The sequence below is a fragment of the Monodon monoceros genome, unplaced genomic scaffold, assembly GCF_005190385.1.
Source record: "Monodon monoceros isolate NGI ecotype Baffin Bay Population unplaced genomic scaffold, NGI_Narwhal_1 Super_Scaffold_20, whole genome shotgun sequence".
Taxonomy (NCBI): Eukaryota; Metazoa; Chordata; class Mammalia; order Artiodactyla; family Monodontidae; genus Monodon; species Monodon monoceros.
Genome location: NW_021703777.1, coordinates 79496600 through 79507163, shown reverse-complemented (window position 1 = coordinate 79507163; position 10564 = coordinate 79496600). Strand labels below are relative to the sequence as shown.

The following is a 10564-nucleotide window of genomic DNA, read 5'->3' as shown; positions in this document are numbered from 1 at the left end:
CTTCTCTGAGACTCAGTTTCCTCCCCTGTAAAATTTGGTTATAGAAACAACTTAACTTTACAGATTGTTGAGAACATTAGATGTGTTAACACATGTACAGCACCTTTAATATTGGGCACTATACAAACATAAATAAATGTTAGCTTCTCAGTTCAGTAACAAATTTGGAGGTGTTATTTATTATGCCATCCCTCTGTGTAACTCGGTGAGTTAAAGCCAGAGAATAGCCTGAGAGACTCTGCAATTCAGTTATTAGATCTGTTAGCCTCACTCAAATCATATCCAGAGAACTTAGGGACCTTCTTGTGTATTTTAGGAAATCCATAAATTTCCTGGACATAAAATTTCAAGGCATATTTTGTGTATAATGGCCTATATATAGTTTTATGGGAAAAATCCATATCCCCAAAAATCCAATAGCAATGGTCTGCATTTTTATTTCATTTAACTATATAATTTGTTAAGATTAAGCAATCAAATTAAAAGTAATATGCTGTAGTGATTTTGAGCAAGAGAAGTGGACTTTTATTAACATTGTTTCTCTGGGTAAATCGCTTAACTTCTCTGAACATTTATAAAATGGAAGTAATTATAATTATTTTTCATATTTCTGAAAAATGCTGATTTCACATTGCAAAAAATATATAGTTAACCTGAGACATCAAAAACTCAGTTATTTCATGAAGGTAAATTAGACATTTCTTGAGCATATGCTAGCATATTCAGGCGAATATATTTCTATGCACTAGTCATTTGTTGCCCACAACTTGAGTGAGTTAATATATTTTCAAAATTTTCCAAACCTCTGCTCTCCAGGGAATATTTGGCTCAATAGACCTTTTTGACTAATGTAGCTTACCTTTTAAAATTTAATTTTATGATCTTAATATGTTGATTTTAGTAAGTGATAGATATTAAGGAAGGGCAAGCTGTCACAATTAATAGAAGGTTACACTTTTGAAATTCTAGTTCCACTCTTTGGATTTTATTTTTTGTCTTACAACATCTTTAATGGGTAAGCTAATAAGGTAAAAAATAAATATACTTATTTTACATATGGTATACATTAATTGGTTTCAATATTTTAATATTGGTTACTGGAACAAACATCTATTTATTAAATAGCATCAAAACTCAACCACAAAATGATACTGACATTAAATATTCATGTTAAAGAGTGTGTTTTATTTCTTATTTATTTTTAAATGTTTTACCTGGGGGACTGCCAACTATAAGGATGATTCAGTCAGTCTAGAAGCTCCTTATACCTGGATCTCACCCCACCACTTCCTCACCAGTGACTCAGGGCCCCATGGGAGTCTATGAGGTAACTGCTTCTTTTTTTTTTTTTTTTTTAGTTGTTATTTTTTTTTATTTTTTTTTATTGGAGTATAGTTGATTTACAATGTGCTGATCTCTGCTGTACAGCAAAATGACTCAGTTATACACATATAGACATTCTTTTTTTATATTCTTTTCCATTATGGTTTATCCCAAGATATTCAATATAGTTCCCTGTGCTATACAGTAGTACTTTGTTGTTTACCCATCCTATATATAATAGTATACATCTGCTAATCCCAAACTCCCAGTTCTTCCCTCTTTCTTCCCCCTCCCACTTGGCAACCAAAAGTCTGTTCTCTATATCTGTGAGTCTGTTTCTGTTTTGAAGATAGGATTTGTGCCATACTTTAAATTCCACACATAAGTGATATCATATGGTATTTATGTTTCTCTTTCTGACTTACTTCACTTAGTATGATAATCACTAGTAGCATCCATGTTGCTGCAAATGGCAATATTTCGTTCTCTTTTTATGTCTGAGTAGTATTCCCTTGTATATATGTACCATATCCTCTTTATCCATTTGTTTGTCGATGGACATTTAGGTTGTTTCTATGTTTTGGTTACTGTGAATAGTGCTGCTATGAACATAGGGGTGTATGTACATATTTTAATTATAGTTTTGTCTAGGTATATGCCCAGGAGTGGGATTGATGGATCCAATGATCTTGAACTGGAAGAATTCATATTGTTAAAATAGCAATATTACCCAAAGAAATCTACAGATTTAATGTGATCCCTATCAAAATAGCCATGACAGTTTTCACAGAACTAAAACAAATTATCCTAAAATTTATATGGAACCATAAAAGACCCAGAATTGCCAAAGCAATCCTGAGGAAAAAAAAAAAAAAAAAGCAGGAGACATAACTCTCACAGGTTCAGACAATACTACAAAGCTACATTAATCCTAACAGTGTGGTATTGATACAAAAACAAACATATGGGATCAATGGATCAGAATAGAGAGCACACCTATGGTCAGTTAATCTTCAACAAAGGAGGCAAGAATATAAAATGGGAAAAAGAGTCTCTTCAGCAAGTGGTACTGGGAAAGTTGGATAGCTGCATGTAAATCAATGAAGTTAGAACACACCTTCACACCATACACAAAATAAACTCAAAAAGTCTTAAAGATTTAAACATAAAGCATGACACCATAAAACTCCTAGATGAGAGCATAGGCAAAACATTCTCTGACATAAATCATACCAATGTTTTCTTAGATCAGTCTCCCAAGGCAATAGAAATAAAAACACAAATAAATAAATGTGACCTAATCAAACTTACAGGCTTTTGCACAGCAAAGGAAACCATAAAAAAAAAAGACAACTGACAGAATGGGAGAAAATATTTGCAAATGATGTGACAGACAAGAGCTTAATCTCCAAAATATACAAACAGCTCATACAACTCAACAGCAAAGAAACAAAAAAAACAATCGAAAAATGGGCAGAAGACTTTAATAGACATTGCTCCAAAGAAGACATACAGATGGCCAGTAGGCACATGAAAAGATGCTCAACATCACTAATCATCAGAGAAATGCAAATCAAAACTACAATGAGGGCTTCCCTGGTGACGCAGTGGTTGAGAGTCTGCCTGCTGATGCAGGGGACATGGGTTTGTGCCCCGGTCCAGGAAGATCCCATATGCCATGGAGTGGCTGGGCCCGTGAGCCATGGCCGCTGAGCCTGTGCGTCCGGAGCCTGTGCTCCACAATGGGAGAGGCCACAACAGTGAAAGGCCCGCGTACCACAAAAAAAAAAAAAAAAATCTACAGTGAGGTATCACCTCACACCAGTTAGAATGGGTATCATCAGAAAATCTACAAACAACAAATGCTGGAGAGGGTGTGGAGAATAGGGAACACTCTTGCACTGTTGGTGGGAATGTAAATTGATACAGTCACTATGGAGAACAGTATGGAGGTTCCTTAAAAATCTAAAAATAGAATTACCATATGATCCAGCAATCCACTACTGGGCATATACCCAGAGAAAACCATAATTGAAAAAGACACATGCAACCCAGTGCTCATTGCAGCACTATTTACAATAGCCAGGTCATGGAAGCAACCTAAATGCCCATCAACAGACGAACAGATAAAGAAGATGTGGTACTTATACACAATGGAATATTACTCAGCCATAAAAATGAATGAAATTGGATAATTTGTTGAGACGTGGATGGATCTAGAGACTGTCATACAGAGTGAAGTAAGTCAGAAAGAGAAAAACAAATATCGTATATTAATGCATATATGTGGCACCTAGAAAAATGGTACAGATGAACGGGTTTGCAGGGCAGAAATTGAAACACAAACATAGAGAACAAAGGTATGGACACCAAGGGGGGAAAGCAGTGGGGTGGTGGCGGTGTTGGTGTGATGAATTGGGCGATTGGGATTGACATGTATACAATGATGTGTATAAAATTGATGACTAATAAGAACCTACTGTATAAAAAAATAAATTAAATTAAAAAAAATAACAAAACAAAAGAACACTACAATGAGGTACCACCTCACACAGGTCAGAATGGCCATCATTAAAAAGTCTACAAATAACAAATGCTGGAGAGGTTGGGGAAAAAAGGGAACACTTCTACCCTTTTGGTGGGAATATAAGCTGGTACAGCCACTATAGAAAAGAGTGTAGAGGTTCCTCAGAAAACTAAAAATAGAATTACCAAATATTTTCTTTTTAAAATGTTAAGCCCTACAGTCGTGTTTTTAGTTTGTTTATCTGTTTGTGTTTTTATACTATGACCCCTGAAATTTTCCAGCCCTGATTGTTCATAAAGTTTCTGACATACAATATAGGTAGCATTAAGAAATTAAAGAATAGTCTCTTTTAAAGTGGTGGTAATGTAAATCCATCGCTGTTTATTTTCAAGACATTGCCATATGTCATTCAGTATAAAAAATTGGGGAGATTTTTTATGGTAGGAAATTAGGATGATGGTGGGATGAAGGGAAGTGAAAAAGATGTTGGGAAAAAAATCACCTTTTCATGTATTATCAATCATATAAAGAGTAATTGCAAAATAAAGACTGAAGCAACAGCCAAGTGGCAGAAATTATGAATGCTCAAAAATAAGAACAGAGGAGGAATGTAGGTAAAAAGTAGGAAATAAGAAAGCCTTCTAGCAGCAAAGCTGGGAAAAAGCCAATAGGCATTCCCTACTTCTAATAATGATTTTTTCAAGAGTTTGATAGCTAGGATTACTAGTTTTTTCTGGCAATGAACTTTGTACAAGTGTTTTTTTTTTTCCCCCATTTTTAATGACATTTGTTCTTTTCTTTCTAATTTTATGAGCAATACATATTCATTGCAGACAAGAAATACATAAAAGCCTAAAGTAGAAAATATCAATCACTCATAATCCCCATCTTCCCCAGAGATAACCACCATTAGCATTTTGATGCATTTATTCCCACTGTCTATGAATTCTTTTAATTGAAGTATAATTGACCTAAACATGTTAGTTCCAGGTGCACAACATAGTGATTCAATATGTGTATACATTACAAAATGATCATGATAAGTCTAGTTACAATCTGTCACCATATAAAGACATTACAATGTAATTGCCTATATTCCTCATGCTGTACATTTAATCCCCATGACTCATTTATTTGTAATCAGAAGTTTGTACATCTTAATCTTCCCACCTATTTCACTCACAACCCCCTCACTTCTCTCTGCTTTGGCAAACAACTGTTTGCTTTCCGTATCTGTGAGTCTGTAATGTTTTGTTATGTTTGTTCCTTTATTAATTTTTTTTTAGATTCCACATATAAGTGAGATCATATGGTATTTGTTTTTCTCTCTCTGACTTATTTCACTTAGCAGAATATACTCTAGGTCCATCCATGTTGTCACAAATGACTATATTACATTCTTTTTTATGGCTGAGTAATATCCCGTTGTATATATATGCCAAATCTTTGTCCATTCATCTATCAATGGACACAGGTTGCTTCCATGTCCTGGTAATTTTAAATCATGCTGCAATGAACATAAGGGTGTATATATCTTTTTGAACTACTGCTTTTATTTTCTTCAGAAAAATACTCAGAAGTGGAATTGCTGGGTCATATGGTAGTTCTATTTTTAATTTTTTTGAGGAACCTCCATACTCTTTTCCATAGTAGCTGCACCAATTTACATTTAGCAATGCAAGTGTTGTTTTGTTAATTGTCTTGCACTTTATCAATGTTATATCTCTCTCAAAATTAAAAGCGATATTTAACAATCTAATATGCCTATGCCATCATCTTTATAAACCAGATAACATCATTCCCCTGCTTATAACCTGCAAATGGCTTCTTCATGACTTTTAACATGACACCCAGACTCTTAGCATCACTTTTATCTGTCTAAAGTCTAAACAACCTCTCCTCACTCATTCTTTTCATTTTTTTTAAATTGTAATTTCCATTTTATTGTCTTTTCAGAGAACAGTATTTCTTCAGTCTTTAATGACTTAGCCCTTACATGGGCTTTGGTGGAGGTCTTGGGTCAGCACTCACAGGTGTAAATTGGGGTGGAGGTATTCAGTCCTTTCAGCTTCAGGAGAACAATTCCTGAACAACTTGCTGTAAATGGCACAACTTATGCAGTAATGTAGTTTCACATACAGCTTGGGAAGCACATAGGTGTCCAAAACACTCACTTTGGAAATGTCCCTGATGGCTGCAGCCTCTACGATGTTCCAAATGACCAACTCCTTAATGACCTTATCTTTGCATATATCAGGCACAGTTGGTGCAGCAAATAGGCTGCACCTGGCCTCAGCCCTTTTTGGCACAACCATTGTTCCTTCTTTTCTTGGTCATCTTGGAAATGAGGAGGAATGAGAGCTCACTCTTATCAAATGACAATGAATGTTTTGCTGTTCTTAGAACAATCTAAATTCTTTCATCAATTTTCCTGTTCAGGATTTTTGCACCTGCTTCTTCTTCTGCTGTGAGCTCATTTCCTCACCTTTTCACATAGTTTATGTACATCTTTGCTCAAACGTCATCTTCTCAGGAAATCTTTCCTTTATCATGTTGTCCAAAATACAACTATCACTACCCCAGGCCAATCACAAACTGACAATTAACCACATTTTATTTTCCTTCACAGTATATCTCCACATGATATATTACAGAATTTAAAATATTATAAAATACATCTTTGTACATGTTTTGCCTCCTGTTTCCATCCCCCAATAAAATTTATGTTTCATGAGCAATGGGACATTATTTACTGATCAAATGCAAATAGTTGTCATCAACTCCTATCAATCTGGTTGCAAAAACCTGCACTAATTGTCTCTGTCTGCTGTTCCAAAGAAGTGTCTTGGATTTTGACCAGTAGCAGAGGTGGGTCATAACTACAGAGTACTCCAAACCCTCCCCAAAAGAACTGACTTTATTTGGAATTAAATGTGGGAAACCACAAGACTATGGTGTTCTTCAACTCAGTAGATATTTGGGTGATAAGCAATTAAGATGAGGCTGGTAGCACCATGAGAACAACAAACCAAACCATAAGCCAGCTAATGTACCAGAGAGGACCAGGAAAATAAACAGCTAAGAGGAGTCCTCATGGAGTGAAAACAAACCTTAAAGTCTGACCTCAGAAAACTACCCTTACAGAGGGACCTGAATTTACCTGAATCAAATGATAGAATATTTTGTACCTCATGGAATTGTCAAAAACAATAGAGCAATCAACCAGAAATTAATGGAGCATTTCAGTTGGGTGTGATACCAACACAGAAAAACAACTTAACAGAGAGAATAGAAAAAGTGCAATGGATCAAAGATAGCTGAACAAAAATCACTGTCATCCCAGTGTGATTGTGCACATGCCAAGGATATACCTTCTGAGAAATAATGTCAGAGCTTTAATGCTATGAAGAAGTAGACATCACTGAAATAGTTCAGCCAACTCATTCAACAACATATAACAACAATAACAAGACCAGGGAAAATCTTATACAAAGTTGCTATATTATATTGTCTAAAACATGTAGTTTTAAGAAAAATAGTTATAAGGCACACAAAGAAAGAAGAAAGCATAATCCATACACATGGGGGAAAAAAGCAGGAAACAGAATCTGGCTTGTGAAAAGGCCAAGATGTCAGATCAAACAATGACTTCAAAAGGAGCCATTTAAAATATCTTCAGAGGAGGATTGTTGCAAGATGGTAAAGTGGGAGATACTAGACTTAGTCCCCTGATGAAAACCAATCAGACAGCTATCCATGAAAGAAAATCACCCAGGGAAGGTTCAAGAGCCTAATTAAGAACCTACAGCAACACAGTGAGGCAAAAATAAATAAATAAATAACCACACAAAGTATCACAGAGGAGATCAGCTTAGCAGAGATGTCTAGAGACAGCTGAGTACACAGAAGAAAGGTGGGGGTTATCAGTAACAGGCACATAGTGGGTACCCTCAATGTCTCCAGTGACCTGCTGTTCAGAGGACTCTAGAAGGCTTTGCTGTCGAGGACCTAAACAGTCCCTATGAGAGTGGCAGACTCCCCACAACTTTTTAAATTCTGTAATATTTTATGTAATGTTTGTCTGCACAGACCCCAGAGGCCAGATTTACAGAGGAAACCAGTAGCTTTTGTCACTGTGGTAACCAATAACCATCACCACTACATACCCTTCAGAGAAGGAAACACTGATGCACTCCCCCACCCCACCACCCCCCACCAAGGTGAACTCTACCAAACATTAAAAAAAATAATACCATTATTTTCACAAACTCTTAAAAAAGATAAAGAAAAGGGAACATTTCTTATTCATTCAATGAGGTCAGTATTATCCTAATAACAATACTAGGAAAAGATACCACACAAAAAATAAAACTAAAAAACAATGAATGAATTGATACAAATCTCTCCGCAAAATACTAGCAAACCAAATCCAACAATATATTAAAAGGGTTATACATTGGGGCCAAGTAGGATTTATCCCAGGAATGCAAGGTTGGTTTAAAATCTCAATATCAATTAATATAATACACTACATCAATAGAATAAAAGAGAAAACCATATGGTCATCTAAATACATGCAGAAAAAGCACTTGACATATTCAACACCTTTTTATGAAATAAACCACTCCACAAACTAGGAATAGAAAGAGATCTCCTCAAAAGATAAAAGGCATCTAAAAAAAGTTCACAGCTAATATCATACTTCATGGTCAAAGATGAATGCTTTCCCCTTATGAGTAGAAACAATACAAAATTTTATGTTCTATCCATTCCATGCAACATTTTCCTGGAGATTCTAACCAGAAAAATGAGACAAGAAAAGAAAACAAATTAAGCATTCATATTGGAAAGGAAGAGGTAAAACTATCTCTATTTGCAGATGGTATGTATCCATATATAAAAAATCTGAATGAAGCCACATAAACTATTAGAACTAATAAACTAGTTCTGTAAGACAGTAGGACAGTAAGACACAAGATCAATAGAAAAATTGAATTTTATTTCACACTAGCAATGAAATCTGAAAATTAAATTTAAAAAACTATTCAATTTACTATGGCATCAACAAGAATAAAATATTTAACAAATAATTGTAAAACTTATACTCTAAAATTTATAAAACATTGTTGAAAGAAATTAAAGATCTAAATAAATGGAGAAGATACCCTAAGTGCATGGATCAGAAGGCTTATAATATTAACACAATACCACATAAATTTATATGTAGACAATCCAATAGCTATGAAAATGCCACTTGGCTTCTTTGCATATTTGACAAGCTGATACTAAAATTAATATGAAAATTAAATGGATCCTGATTAGTCAAAGCATTTTGTAAAAAAGGACAAAGTTAGGGTACTACCACTTCCCAATTTCAAAATTTACTTCAAGCTACAATAAATACAGCATGACACTAGTTTAAGTATAGACATATAGATTAGTAGAATAGAATTGATAATCCAGAAATAAAACTCATACCTATGGTCGGTTGACTTTTGACAAGGATGGTAAGACAATTAAGTGGGAGGAAGATTAATAGCTCTTTCAACAAATGATGCCAGAACAACTGGATATCCACATTACATCATCAGCCACATTAAATAATTAATTATTAAATCAAAGAAACTTGATGCTTTTCTCATATCATATACAAAATTTAAATGAAATTATATCATAGTCATAAATGTAACAGTTCAAACTTAAAAACTCTTAGAAGAAAATATGAGTAAAATTTGTGACCTAGGGTTAGCTCAATGGTTTCTTAAATACAAAACCAAAGCACAAGTGACTAAAGAAAAATAATTGCAATTCAAAAAGTTACCATCAAAAAAGTTTAAAGCCAACCCACAGAATGGAGCAAAATATTTACAAATGATATATCTAATAAAAAATTATATTTAGAATATAGAAAGAACACTTAAAATTGAATAATAAAAATATAAATATCCCAAATAAAAATTGAACAAAGTATCTGAATAAACATTTCTACAAAAAAAAAAAATACAAATGATCAATAAGCATATTAAAAGATGGTCAACATTGTTAGTCAATAATGGAAGGTAAATCATGAACACAATGAGGTCCTACTTTGCACCCACTAGGATGGCTATAACTTTTTAAAAAATTAAAAACAAGAATCTATTTACAAATGTTTGTGATGATATGGAGAAATTGGAACCCTCATATACTGCTGTACATAAAATGATGGATCTCTCTTGTAAAATAGTCTGACATTTTCTCCAGAGTTTAAAAATACAGTTACCATATGTACCTCACAACTTGATTCTGTCTACATCCAAGAGTAATGAAGACATAAATCCACACAATAACTTCTACATGAATGTTTAGGACATTATTCAAAATAGCTCCAAGTGGAAACCACCTAAATATCTATCAACTGATAAATTGATGAATAATATGTGGTATACCCATAAAGTGGAAAGGAATGAAGTAATGATACATGCTACAACATTGATGAACCTTGGAAACATCTTTCTAAGTGAAATAAGTCACCCACAAAGCACCACTTATTGTCTAATTCCTTTTACATCTCCTTTTATCTATTTTTTGCATCTTTATAGCTCTTTATCCTTCCCAAATAAAATCATATACTTATTGTCATTTGCTTCCCTTTTTAAAAAAAAATTTATTAGAGTGTAATTGATTTACAATCTTGTGTTAGTTTCTGTTGTACAGCAAAGTGTATGTCATACA

General features: G+C 34.0%; 1 pseudogene; it reads right to left on the bottom strand.

The window, feature by feature from the left end:
• Positions 1-5842: 5842 nt before the first annotated feature.
• LOC114902973 lies at positions 5843-6190 on the bottom strand (annotated as a pseudogene).
• Between the last annotated feature and the right edge of the window lie 4374 nt (positions 6191-10564).